The following is a 15,321-nucleotide window of genomic DNA, read 5'->3' as shown; positions in this document are numbered from 1 at the left end:
GCGTTATATTTTTAAACCATATTAACATGCAGAATCGGGTATCAAAAATCAGCAATGGGAGACTGATTTCAAACAATGCGGTGATGCATTCTGATAAAAAAAACAAAACAAAAAAAAAAACAGAAAACAACCTATTTCAACACCACGCCCCTTCTTTCACTCTGTGTGGGCATGTCACAGAGAACATGTAACTTAGTGGGCGTGTCTCAAAAAGTCCAGATGTGGTGGTATTGTGACTTACATCACAGAAGTTTAAACGAGTCGTTTCAGGGTTAAATTTTGCTTTTTAGCATTGTAGCTTCTGTGTGCAAAGTTGTATAATTGTGGCATTTGTTCTGAGGGTATTGAACATTTAAGCCCTATGTAGGAAATGGTTTTGACAAATCAATGGCTACTTCTGAAAGGTGGAGGTGAACCTTTTGGTCTGCCTGGGTGGTGGACAACCAGGACCCAGGGTGATTCCATATATAGTAGCGTGATTCAGATCATGTGTGTGTGTTTGTGTGTGCGCACCTGTGTACAAAAGCAGGCTGACATGATTCATCCGTCTGATTGCAATATTTGCATAAAACGGCAAGCAAATTTTAAATCAACCACATTGGCTTTTAAAACGCACATTACTGCATCACAGTACCTTTTTATTGTTGTACCGTGGCAAACTTCAGTGTGATGTTTGATGAAACGACCTGTTATTGTCAACACAAACACCGAGAGGCGGCAAAACTGACATGGGTGCATTAATTTGCTTCTATGTACTAGTATCTGTATAATTGCAACGAGATAGTTCAGGTACACAGTGTGCATGTGCACTTCTGCATGTGTATGTGCACCCCCCCCCCCCCACACACACACCCCCAATGCATCCTGGGGGATTTATTTGACCCCTTATTGCCAGCGGTGAGCCTGTGGTGGAGATGAAAGCATGCCTTCCCAGTGTGGCCCCAGTTTCTATAGCTATGGACACAGACTCACACTGGTCTGGACAATAGAGGGGCCCGCCACTTGCCCCCCCACCGGAGCCGCCTGTTCTCCCCGCCCCATCCGTCACTGCAATCATATTTTCAAAACAATAACACAGCCGGGGGGGGGGGGGGGGGGTGTAGATGATTGAAGTGTGTGTGTGTTTGCTTGATCTGTTGGAATGCCGGTGAATGAATGCGTCTGCCTCCAAATCTTTTGTGTCTAAACGCATGTGTCCCGTTATTTTTAGGCACGGGTTTGTTTTATCTCATTTGCCCAAACCTGCACTTGTGTACATCTAAGTTGGTGTGTGCTGTGAGCCGGGCCTTTGATGGCGCGGCCAGAGCGTGCCTAATCTGACTGCTTGCTGGGGTTGGGGGGGTGGCAGCGTTGAGGCTCCGGCCCTCGTACTGTCTACCTCGCCACGACCCAAGTCTCCCCATGCAAACTTAAAAGGACTAAAGGAATCCCCCCTTAACTCCCCCGATGCTGCCCCCCACATGTTTTCAGAAGGCATGACATCATCCACTGCACAAAAGGGGCTGGAGGCAGGGGTAATATGGTTGTGTGCGTGTGGACGACGCCTTCCCATCAGTCAATGCATTTGACATTAAAGCAGGATTTGTCTTTTTTTTTTCTCCTCTTGATTTCAACTCCAAACGCTCTCTCCTGTAGTGCACGAGTCCTCAAGCATCAAGCTCAGATTTTCTTTCCCTATAATTTTCAGACCCTTTTATGTTTGGCTCATTTTGATTTGATCCACAAAGCTTTTGCCAAACCTGTTCAGCTCCAAAACGTTGCAACGTTTCAGAACTGTACATGCATGAAACATCAATGTCTGCAGACAGATTCCACACGGACATCTGGAGATACAATAGTTTATTTGAGTCTCATTTCCAAAGGGTAAAAATGTGAATCTTCAGAGCCACAGTGCATCACTATGTGCACACGAATAGAGACTCTCTCATCCCACACAGTTGAACAATTTATCACATTTGGATTGTACAGGGAGAAGTGAACAGTCTGAAGTTTCGTATTTTCTGGCAGAGGAGGGAGGAAGTCACCATCAAGTCTCTCTCAAGTCATGAATCAGCAAGTCCCAAGTCAAAATGACCACCATTTGTTTGCAAGATGACTTGAAACTTGACTTGGGACTTGTAAATTGCTGACTTGAGAGTGACTTTGTTGATATTTCCCAGGAATCAACACACTAAACATTTTTTTATTGTCAAGTTTTAAAACTGTGGGCCAGCAATCCATATCCATCGACATCAAATAATATCCAATATGTTGTCTGATGCAAGTTTATTTGCCCATCTTGCTTATTTTTGGAATTTAAAAGTCTTTTTGTCACACACCACAAGCTGAGGGCTTCTTGCAAAAATCCACTGTTCACTTCATGATCCCAGTCCATCTGATGATCTTTTGATCAAACATCATGAAATAACATCCAAAATGTTCTCCAACACATTGATTTGTCTATCTTGGTTATTTTTGGAATTTAAACATCCTTATGTTAAAGAACAGCATACACTGTGCTGTCCAATTCCACAACAAATGATCACAAGACAAATGCTCACACTCTTCATGGAATGCTCACACGTCAATATTTTTTTACAATGTGCATTTTGTTTTAATGTATCGTTTTCATAGTACTTAATGACTTAGTACTTAATGTATTTACTGAGAAACATGATATTCATATTTCAATGAATTTTGTGATTCACGCCCATAGATTAGAAAAACATGTCACGTTGTGGTGGAGGTGTCAGAGAGGAGGATGCTGAGGAAACTGCTCTGCATCTTGGACAACGCCTCCCACCCGCTGCATGCTACACTGACGTCCTGTCAGAGCACCTTCAGCCATAGACTGAGACCAGCGAGGTGCACCACAGAACGCTTCTTACCCATAGTAATCAGACTGTATAATTCCTCCCCCTCCTACAGGTTGAATACATAATGAACAATATTAATGAACATCTTGTGCAAATGTCATCCAGTCATTTCCATAAATTTGTTGTGCTTATTGTAAAAAAATAAAAATTAAAAAATGTTCACTGTTTCTGTACTCTGGCAACATAATTTCCTTTTGGACGAATAAAGTTGAGCTTATCATATTAAAGCTTACAGCTGTTAATCCTTTGTTTCTTTTTTCATATTACTTACACATGACAAATTTTAGTTCCCAGCTATCACCCCTCTTGAGTAACATCTTTGTTCAAAACAACTCAAAGCTTAAAGCTGTTAATCCTTTGTGTCTTTTTTCACATACAGTGGGGCACTGCTTGGACTAAATGCACTTGTATATTGTACACATTTAACTGTATTGTATTATTCTTGTCTGTTGCTAAATCCACTTGTAACAGAGTTTCCTCAGTGTTTGGTGTTAGAGTAGAAAATAAAAGTCTCCTCAGTGTACATCCCTGTTTTCTTATATGATGTTAATATATTAGAATAAGTTAAACAATATTTGTAATCTTCAGATGAAATAATTTAGTTGTTAGCATTTGTCTCTTTTTCCATTAAGGGTATGAGCATTTGTCTGCGCTGTGTTGTCCACATGTGCCACACTGAGCTCCTGTCCATTGTTAAACTCACCATCCAGGAAACTCTGTTAAAATTTAATTCCACATTCAGGAAAAAACAAAACAAACAGCTACATAATCTGGTGAGACTTATATAATTTATACTCTGGGAAATATGGTAATTCGTTTACTTTATATTCCAGAATGAATGCCATCCTGAGTGATATCTGGTATGGTAACATCCCTGTTATGTGTCGACGCGGGTTGAGGAGCGGACCTGCATCAGACGGAACCCAGCGCTAAAAATAACCAGAAAGCGGTTCCAATAACAAAAACAATTTATTTCACCCGCTGGTGCATAATAAAGTGTAAAACTGAAATAGCGTCCTTCTGGTGGAGTGAAGGCTGGCACGCTCTCCAGCGCCCAAAAGGATCGAAGCCTGGCGCTCCTGGACCCACTACCACCGCCAAACACCCCCCAGGTGGACACGACAAACCGACTCTCTGCGAAGCATAGAAAAGGTGAGGTAAGTTAGCAGTTACAACTAATATCCTTCAAAAGACACACACTATCAGCAACACACACAGGTCTGTATTTTAAGCTTTATGCAAATAAGCAGCTTTTCACAACAGGTGGAGGACCACTTGTCCGCATGCCACAGCAGTGAGAAGCGAGCTGCACAATCCTCATCACAATTCAAGTTTACTGCGTAACAAAATACCAAGTTACTATCAACAATTAGTCAAACACTTAATCACCTTTGATGTGTGCTGACAGCATGTGTCCCTCACCCTTCCTTGCTTCACGGGCTCAATGTGTCAAACCCAGGCGCGGTCCTCAGCGTCTCACAAACGAACATCACAAGGTCGAGTTCCCGGCAGTTCTGCTCGAATCACACATGACTTAAATGCAGAACGCCATCCAATTATCTGCTTCAGCTGAAAGTCTTTAAGGTTGCATGTGAGCACCATTCACAGGTGCTACACATGATGTTGATGAGGGTGAAGGATTCTTCAGCCAGCACCTTCTCCACAGACAAATCAGTTCTCATGCCACCTGGAGAGCAAAGAAAAGAAAAGAACACCAAAACATCCAGCCACACCCCCCAACACACAACAATCCCACTAGTGCTTGTCCTAGTATTAAGAAGAGCACGTTGAAGTTGTTTTTGCTAAGAAGAGCATGTTGAAATTGTTTTTGCATTTATGGTAGGCTATATAATTTCAATTTATTTTCATTTATATAGCGCCAAATCACAACAAAGTTGCCTCAAGGCACTGCACACAAATAAGGTCTAACCTTACCAACCTCCAGAGCAAGCACACAGGTGACAGTGGTAAGGAAAAACTCCCTCTGAGGAAGAAACCTCAAGCAGACCAGACTCAAAGGAGTGACCCTCTGCTTGGGCCATGCTACCGAAACAATTTACAAAACGAATATACAGGACATTTTGCCAGTGCACAGGACAGGAGGGTTGCAGAAACAGACACCACACCCATGTCCGGGTGGAGGCGCACTTCAAACAGAGAGAAAAATACAGAATCAGGCATCAGAGAGACAATAAATAAAGTATAGCTTCACTAAAAGACCCACACTTTAGATAAATTTGAGGCCACAATGATGCACTAAAGTAGGATAAGTAATGTTACAAAAGTGAGACAATTAGAAAATAAAAAATTATTATGGTGAAATAACATTATTTGTTGATTTTCAATTCAAGAGATTTATAGACAACGGTACAATTAAAGGTGATTAATGGTGTATGTCAACAGAATCATAGGTTTTATTTCTTGGAAATTGAACAAAAGTGTTGTTAGCTATTTGAAAGTATTACATTTATTTGTGAACATTAAAATCAGTTTGGGGTTGTAATATACACCATCAAATAATATAAAGAGGTTAGGACAAGTGGACCCTCCCCATTTGGTACACATCCATGGTAGAGAGAATTATGGGTGTAATTAAATGGCACAGAAGCTTTAAAAAGTGTAAATGTGTTTCTCTGGGAACTCTTAACATTGCGACATAGCTAAGAAAATGATTTGGTTGAATTGACCTCTGTTGTCAGGAGAATTGTTTGAGCCATAACAAATTAATGGGTCAAATGGAGGATCTTGATCAAAATGACAAAAAAATAAAAAATATTTAAAAAATAATAAAGTAGACACTTCAGAACAAAGGAAGAGGCTTCCTTTATTGATAAATTATTCTTCCCGGTGAGATAGCTACTGTGAAAATCCACTGATCTGTATATAACACTGGATAGCTCATTGGTCCACGCGGTCTGAACAAACCGATGAAGCAAACGGACGGTCATCTTACCACTCGCAAGTTATGTGGACCGCACATAGACGACTTATTGGAATGTCAATAATTCCGAGTAATAACCGAGCTGATTCTCTCAATTCCTTCTTTTTTTTCCAGTTAATTTCTGTCTGCCATGATTAGCTATGTGATTTATTTCCTTTGTTTTTTGTTGTTCCTTTGTTGTTTGTTTGTTTTAGGGCCCTGTCCCACTGGGGAGAAAATTAATTGCGCACGAATTGAGTACACAAAGGTGTTCGTTGCTGTCTGCAACAAAAATGGCCAAAATGACAAATGTCCCAGTATGAATTACGGATATATTAATAATATATAGTATAATAATATATATTCATATATATATATATATATATATATATATATATATATATATATATATATATATATATATATATATATATGAATATATGATGAACAATCACGGTTGTATAAGGCATGTAGTGAGGAAACGGATCTGACGCATTGTGATTATCACGGCAGTATTACGGGTGTATTATGAATGCATTGCGCACATGTTGCGTGTGCATGGCATCTGCATTGCGGTCATAAAAGAAGCGCACTCGGGCCTTTCAGCATCACTATTCACACCAACAATACAGCCTCTGGAGCATTTGCTGGACTTGGACAAGTTGATTGGAGTAAACAAGCAGTGAACAGAGCAAGTGGTGATGTCAGCAGATCGCATCAGAGCGCAGCTCCTCTGAACGATTATAACAAGAAGTTAAATCTGTTATAAACATAGGAATAAATACTGTAACAGCTGCAGACAAAAAGGAAAAAACACGCAACTGTTTTATCAAGCCTTGACAAGTCAAATAATTACCTTTTTAGACGGCTCAAAATGCTTTCTGCAGCTTGTTAGCTGTGTGCACACGTGCGCGAATGGCCCAGCTGCAGCTTCCTGTGTGATTCAGGAGGTGATTAGAGCCGTTTTCAACAGCCAATTTGCAGAATAAAATGATTAATCCGCCACAAAATAATTATTTTATATAGGCAGCATTCAGTGCAGAGCATGTGGCAGCCGGTAGAACAAAGAACGGCGTCCAGCTGTGAACACAGCGCATCTGATTTGCATCCGCCGCAAATCAGATGCAAAGCAGACGTAATAAAAACGCTTTATTCGTGGGCAATCTATATGATCTGTATGCAGTCACTACAACCTATTTTAGTTCGTGATGTGGACATGATGGATTTGCAAAATATCCATTTTACACACTGCCCCAAGCCGCAAATCCCTGTCAGTTGCAGATATCAGCAGATGACGGCAAATATACAGCGCATAGATTATGTATAGTGTATGTATTGAGTATGTATGGAGTATGTAAGGCAGATGTCATCTGCAGGCAAAATTTTGTGCAGCTCAAAAATATAGCTTATCAATATATATATATATATATATATATATATACACTCAACAAAAATATAAATGCAACACTTTTGGTTTTGCTCCCATTTTGTATGAGATGAACTCAAAGATCTAAAACTTTTTCCACATACACAATATCACCATTTCCCTCAAATATTGTTCACAAACCAGTCTAAATCTGTGATAGTGAGCACTTCTCCTTTGCTGAGATAATCCATCCCACCTCACAGGTGTGCCATACCAAGATGCTGATTAGACACCATGATTAGTGAGAGGTCCTGGGCTGGTGTGGTTACACGTGGTCTGCGGTTGTGAGGCTGGTTGGATGTACTGCCAAATTCTCTGAAACGCCTTTGGAGACGGCTTATGGTAGAGAAATGAACATTCAATACACGAGCAACAGCTCTGGTTGACATTTCTGCTGTCAGCATGCGAATTGCACGCTCCCTCAAATCTTGCGACATCTGTGGCATTGTGCTGTGTGATAAAACTGCACCTTTCAGAGTGGCCTTTTATTGTGGACAGTCTAAGGCACACCTGTGCACTAATCATGGTGTCTAATCAGCATCTTGATATGGCACACCTGTGAGGTGGGATGGATTATCTCAGCAAAGGAGAAGTGCTCACTATCACAGATTTAGACTGGTTTGTGAACAATATTTGAGGGAAATGGTGATATTGTGTATGTGGAAAAAGTTTTAGATCTTTGAGTTCATCTCATACAAAATGGGAGCAAAACCAAAAGTGTTGCGTTTATATTTTTGTTGAGTATATATACGAGGTCTATTAGAAAAGTATCCGACCTTATTATTTTTTTCAAAAACCATATGAATTTGAATCACGTGTGATTACATCAGACATGCTTGAACCCTCGTGGGTATGCGAGAGTTTTTTCACGCCTGTCGGTTACGTCATTCGCCTGTGGGCAGTCTTTGAGTGAGGAGTCGCCCACCCTCTCGTCGTTTTTTCATTGTTTAGGAATGGCTCAGAGCCTGCTGTTTTGTTTGATCAAAATTTTTTCAAAAACTGTAAGGCACAACTGAGTGGACACCATTCGATAAATTCAGCTGGTTTTCGGTAAAAATTTTAACGGCTGATGAGAGATTTTGGTCTGGTAGTGTCGCCGTAAGGACGGCCCACGGTGCCTGACGGCGATCTGCGCTTCAAAGCGGCAGCGTCTTGCCATTTCAAATTGAAAACTTCCACATTTCAGGCTCTGTTGACCCAGTAAGTCGTCAGAGAACAGAGAACTTTCAGAAGAAGTTGGCATGAGGAGTTTATTCGGACATTCCATTGTTAACGGTCATTTTGTAATGAAAGAACGTGCGGGCAGAGTCGCATGTCGGGCCGGACCCAACCGCGGGGGGTCGCGACCGGAAAAACACCTCCGTGTTGGAAACCTTAATGGGCAAGTTGGAACATGCCCAAGCTGTTAAACAATTTCTCAGTTACTCACTTGTTGAAAGCCATCAAAAGCCGCCTGAATTTTACAAATGGTTTTCAACACGGAGGTGTTTTTCCTGTCGCAGCGCACACAGATTCACCGAGTCGTCACGGAAACGACTCGGCGAATTTACGCACACATCTTTCATTAAAAAATGTCCTTAAACAGTGGAATGTCCATATAAAGTCCTCATGCCGGCCTCTTCTGAATCTTCTCTGTTCTCTCACGACGTCCTGGGTGAATTAAGCCTTAAATTAGGATGTTTTCAGGTCGAAACAGGCCGACGATGGCGCCTGGAAGCGCTGCGCGACGTCCCCATCCATGGGAAGTCCTTACAGCGACAGAAACACCCCATAATCTCTCATCAGCCGTTAAACTTTTCACCGAAAACCAGCTTAATTTCTCGAATAGTGTCCACTCGGATATTCCTCACAGGTCCAGAAAAAAGTTTGATAAAGCAACGCGCGCCGTCTCGAGCAGCGTGTGAAACAAAGGAATTCAGACGAGAGGGCGGGACCACATCTCACTCAAGGCCTGCCCACAGGGAAATGACGTCACCGACACGCGTGAAAAAACTCACGCATGCGCACGAGGGTTCAAGCATGATTGGTGTAATCGCATGTCATTCAAATCCATATAGTTAAAAAATAAAATAAAAGTGTCAGTTTATTATCTAATAGACCTTGTATATATTACACACACAGTGGTATGTAAAAGTTTGGGCACCCCTGATGATTTCCATGATTTTCCTATATAAATCAATGGTTGTTTGGATCAGCAATTTCAGTTAAATATAATCATATAGCAGACAAACACAATGATATTTGAGAAGTGAAATTAAGTTTCTAATATTTACAGAAAGTGTGCAATAATTATTTAAACAAAATCAGGCAGGTGCACAAATTTGGGCACCCTTGTCATTTTATTGATTTGAATACATTAAGCACTAATTATTGGAACAAAAAAATTGGTTTGGTAAGCTCATAGACCCTTGACCTCCTTACACAGGTGAATCCAATCATGAGAAAGGGTATTTGAGGTGGCCATTTGCAAATGTTTCTCCACTTTGTATCTCTTCTAATGAGTGGCAACATGGGAGCCTCTAAACAACTCTCAAATGACCTGAAAACAAAAATTGTTTAACATCATGGTGTAGGGGAAGGATACAGAAAGCTATCTCAGATTTCAGCTGTCAGTTTCCACTGTGAGGAACATAGTGAGGAAATGGAAGGCCACACTTCCATTACTAGTTAAGACCTGAAGTGGCAGGCCAAGAAAAATCTCAGATAAGCTGAAGCGAAAGATGGTGAGAACAGTCATAGTCAACCCACAGACCTGCTCCAAAGACCTACAACATGATCTTACTGCAGATAGTGTCTCTGTGTATTGCTCAACTATACAGCACCCTTTGCACAAGGAGATGCTGTATGATGCTGTAGTGCAGAGGAAGCCTTTCCAGCGTACACGCCACAAACAGAGTCACTTGAAGTATAATAAAGCACATTTGGACAAGCCAGCTTCATTTTGGAATAAGGTGCTGTGGACTGATGAGAATAAAATTGAGTTATTTGGACAAAACAATGGGTGGTATGCATGGCTGAAAAAGAACACAACATTCCAAGAAAAAACACTTGCTACCTACAGTAAAATTTGGAGGTGGTTTCATCATGCTGTGGGGTTGTGTGGCCAGTGCAGGTACTGGGAACCTTGTTAAAGTTGAGGGCCACATGGATTCCAGTCAATATCAGCAGATTCTTGAGAACAATGTTCAAGAATCAGTGACAAATTTGAAGTTGTGCCGGGGCTGGATCTTTCAACAAGACAACAACCCTAAACACTGCTCAAAATCTACTAAGGCATTCATGCAGAGAAACAAGTACAACGTTCTGGAATGGCCCAGACATGAATATTATTGAAAATCTGTGGTGTGATTTTAAGCGGTCTGTTCATGCTCAGAAACCAACAAACCTGAGATGTTTTGTAAAGAAGAATGGTCCAAAATACCTTCAACCAGAATCCAGACTCTCATTGGAAGCTAAAGGAAGCGTTTTGAGGCTGTTATTTCTGCAAAAAGAGGATCTGATTAATATTGATGTGTTTTTTCTGTTGGGATGCCCAAATTTATGCACCTGCCTAATTTTGTTTAAAGAATTACTGCACACTTTCTGTAAATCCTATAAACTTCATTTCACTATATACGCACACACACACACACACACACACACACATATATATATATATATATATATATATATATATATATATATATATATATATATACACACGAGGTCTGTTAGAAAACTATCCGACCTTTTTATTCTTTTAAAAAACTATATGGATTTGAATCATGTGCGCTTGCATCAGCCAAGCTTGAACCTTCGTGCGCATGCGTGAGTTTTTTCACGCCTGTCGGTTGCGTCATTCGCCTGTGGGCAGGCTTTGAGTGAGCACTGGTCCACCCCCCGGATTTTTATTGTCAGGGAAATGGCTGAGCGATTGGAGCAGCGCTGAATCAAATTTTTCCAGAAACTGTGAGAGACAGCCAGGTGGAAACCATTCAGAAGATTCAGACGGCTTTCGGTGGCTTTTCAGTCGAGTGAGTATCTGAGAAATTGTGTAACAGCTGGGCATGTCACAACTTGTCCTGTGAGACTTCCATCACGGATGTGCTTTTTGTTGCACGTCATTGCGGCTCCGTCCCGACGCGCAAATTCCTCCGCACGTCTTTCATTACAAAATCTCCTGTAACAGTGGAATGTGCCACAAAAGTGCTGATGTCCAACTCCTCTCCAATTTCTCTGGTAGTCACAAGACGTCCCGGATCAACACAGCCTTCACTTTGGAAATGATCTGGTTGTTTCAGCCTGTCGATGGCCACTCGGAGCACGGAGCACCCTCCGCCGCTGTGGGCCGTCTTTAATCCGGTTGTAACGCTACTTAATCTGTGTGATGCACAGAATATCCTCACCGAAAGCCGTCTGAATCTTCCGAATGGTTTCCACCTGGCTGTCTCTCACAGTTTCTGGAAAAATTTGATTCAGCGCTGCTCCAATCGTTCAGCCATTTCCCTGACAATAAAAATCCGACGAGGGGGGTGGACCAGTGCTCACTCAAAGCCTGCCCACAGGCGAATGACGCAACCGACAGGCGTGAAAAAACTCACGCATGCGCACAAAGGTTCAAGCTTGGCTGATGCAAGCGCACATGATTCAAATCCATATAGTTTTTAAAAAAAATAAAAAGGTCGGATAGTTTTCTAACAGACCTCGTGTGTATATATACACACACACAAACACTCCGCCCTCGTTAGAGTCCCAAGGCTTTCAGCTTGGGACTCCGATGAGGGCGGTCGCGTCTCCTCCACTCTCCCTTATCTCTGCTCTCTGCTTTAACCTTCAAGTCCCTACTTCACCAGACTGTGAATTCCTCAAATTATATTGGATACTGGATCTATTGGCCTACTATTGGATTAACCATGGAATTGATCAGCTGGTCTCTGAATGCTATTGACACCATTTTTTCTACAATAAGGTCAGGACTGGGGGATCCTACCTGCCCAGATGGAACGTATCCTGCGGGCTATGTTCTCGACTCCTGGGGTTCTTGGCGTATTGCATCCTTGGCGCCTTTCTCTGTTGAGGACGTCAAGGATTTATTCATTTTTGGTCTTATGGTAGCAGGGCTGGTACTTTCTGGTTTATGTGCTGCCCTGATCTACTGGAAAATTGGCAAGACGGCGGCATCAAGAACCACGGCCCCTCGCTTGTCCGTCATGATTAACGAGGTTGGCAAGGCAGTGCATTCTCAGACTGCAATGACTCTTAACGCAAATTGGATGACATCTTAGAGCACATGCGTGCCGTGCAGTTGAAGTTGAAGATTTCGGGGCCGGTGAATATTCTTAGTTCATAATTTGGATTTGGTTGTTCAAGTGGAACTGTTAAAAGTGTTTTTCACTGCTCAAACCACAACACTGCAGGCTTATCAAGCCTGAAGGACAAATTGCCCGACTGTTTTCCTCCAGAGGAATGTCTTCGGCCTGGGGAACATTTGGCTGTTTCTTATCTCAACTCACAAAGACAATAAATTGTTTTCATAGGACTGAAGCATGCTCCAATCCCCCCCCCACCGCCACCCCCTCCTACCCCGGCTTCTGCTCACATCATTCCTTCCCCCTTCTGTGGCGGCAGTGCAGTTTTAGCTGCAGCTGATCCCCGTTCCTCCCCCCAAACTGACGGTGGCGCATCTTAGGGTTGCTGTGTGACCTTCGCCCACTTGCCTCAATTCGGATAACGGAGTTCTTCAAAGGGAGTTTTTCCTTCCCACTGTAGCCAAGTGCTTGCTCACAGGGGGTCGTTTTGACTGTTGGCGTTTTACATAATTATTGTATGGCCTTGCCTTACAATATAAAGCGCCTTGGGGCAACTGTTTGTTGTGATTTGGCGCTATATAAAAAAATTGATTGATTGATTGATTGATTGATTGATAAACAATGTCAAATGTGTATGTGCTGTCTTTCATTCTGATGTGTGCCATTATTACGGTAAACAATAATTGTGGACTCATTGCTGTCTGAGGTAACTGGAGTGTAAACATAATTTCTCCACTATGATCTACTCCAGGCTTCTTCTACTACACTTTATTGTATTGGCATGTAATGCTGCCCCCAGTGGCAACAATAAAGGCACATGTATATGCAGTTATCTTCAAATGTCACTTTTGATAAACCAGCGTGCAGCAGTGATGATCTGAAAATGAGTGCAATACTATAAAATAATAACACTGTTCTTTGGTCATGTTTTCACACTTTAAGAAGTCGGAGTGTTTCAGAGGAGGCTTGATGAGAATGTGGATGCCTTTTGGCATCTGTGTGTGCTAATGTTCAAACCTTCAGAATTAGTGCATTACTTTAAGCCTAAAAGATATGTGCAATATTTTCACTTTGAAAAATGACAGAGTTGACATTAATGTTGATAAACTGTGCAGAATTAGTTTTGTTTTTAAATTAAACCATAAGTCAAAACTGCTTTGCTTTTGATGTCTTCTGCCACATGTCTAGGGCACTGTATGTTGAATGTAAATTACTTTTTTGTAGCAGTCTGGCAGCCATGCCCCTTCTGCTGGCGTAGGGTCGAGCTCAGCTCATCACAGCTGCCTGACTGCTACAAAACACATAACAGACAGGAACTAACATGTATGATTTTAGGGTTTACAAAAGTTTTTGATTCTTCAGCTTTACTAACTATGCGAGCAAAAAAATGTTAGCGGACTAAACGTTAGCGGAACTAAATTTAGCAGATGCTAATTGGTCTGCTGATGGTTTTCAAAGTTAGCTGAAAAGCTAATCCGCTAATGAAACAGTTTAGCTTCACTAATTAGTGGTTAACTGATTAGCGGAACTGTACCCACCACTGTATATATGTTTGGTGAGAATCAGGCCAGTACAACAGAAGTAATGTCACTCACAATTGAAATGTTGCATGACTGAATCACTAACTGACTGAGTGACTGACTGTCTTGCTGACTGACTGAGTTACTCACTGACTGTCTGAATGAATGAGTGACTCACTGATTGACTGACTGACTCACTGCACATAGTAACATCTAAAACGCTGGCTTCACTGTACGGAAAAAAAGTCAAGTTTTGTGCTGTTCTAGACTGACCCGCATTTAGCAATATAGTTTGTGGATGTTACGGCAGCTCGTAGAACAAACAAACTCAATATTTTGGCTCAGTAGTCAGGCAAAATATTGCTGGAAATCCACACGAGTGTCCAACAAACAAACATTCAGTTTGTCCCAACATGTGTCTTGCAGCAGTAGGCACTAACGGCTGTAAACTGATCAGAAATTCAATGGACTCTAATAGGATTCGGATCTGACCAAACTGAGGTCAATTTGGGGGATAGACAAGTCCTATACAGGCCTTGTGGAGCCAGGACTTATCCCTGGATTCCACAGTGTGAAGCATATATGTACAGTTGAGAAGACAGTACAACACGGATGAAGTGTCTTGTCAAAGGACAGACAGCGTGCCCAGGAATCAAACCCAGGTCTACACACTGCTCATCTAACTCCTTATCCTATTGAACTACCTGCTCTACCATCAGTGTTAAGATGCTTTCAGATTGCTTGACTTGAGGAACATGCACGTCCGCGCCCCTCGCACACACTCTCGCTTTTGTTTCCCCTCTCCTCCTCTCTGCTCGGAGGTGAAGACTCATAGCCCTCGCCTGTTTAATGGGCCGCCCGTTTGCCAACTGTTCCTTTGAGGGGGCCGGTGCGATGGGCATCGGAGCCGGGATTTGGGAGGGAGGGTTGGTGGCGCTGGATCAGACAGATGGAGGAGGGGGTCCGGCACCATTCATTTAGCTCTATGAGAACAACAGAGCTTCACTTCAAACAACAAGGACTCAACCTGCTGGCTCCGCCGTCTGTGAGCCCGTACGGAGCCATGCACATGCTCGCCAGCACATACAGACGCGTTTCTTCAGAACTTTATGGATCTATTGTGGCAGCGGATTGACTGCTATGGTGTAAAATTAACACCAGAAGATAAAGTTGTCAATGTTACTGTTAACACTGAGTCTATGGTTTGAAGTGACATGTGTGCACACACACCCACATGCTACACACATGCACAGGGGGCATAAAAACCCAGGCTCCGCATGCCCACCCCCATTCCAGCCACCCCCTCCCTTTT

This window comes from Thalassophryne amazonica, chromosome 18 (assembly GCF_902500255.1).
Source record: "Thalassophryne amazonica chromosome 18, fThaAma1.1, whole genome shotgun sequence".
NCBI classification, from domain to species: domain Eukaryota; kingdom Metazoa; phylum Chordata; class Actinopteri; order Batrachoidiformes; family Batrachoididae; genus Thalassophryne; species Thalassophryne amazonica.
The sequence above is the reverse complement of the archived record's forward strand: the minus strand, read 5'-3'. Positions refer to the sequence as shown.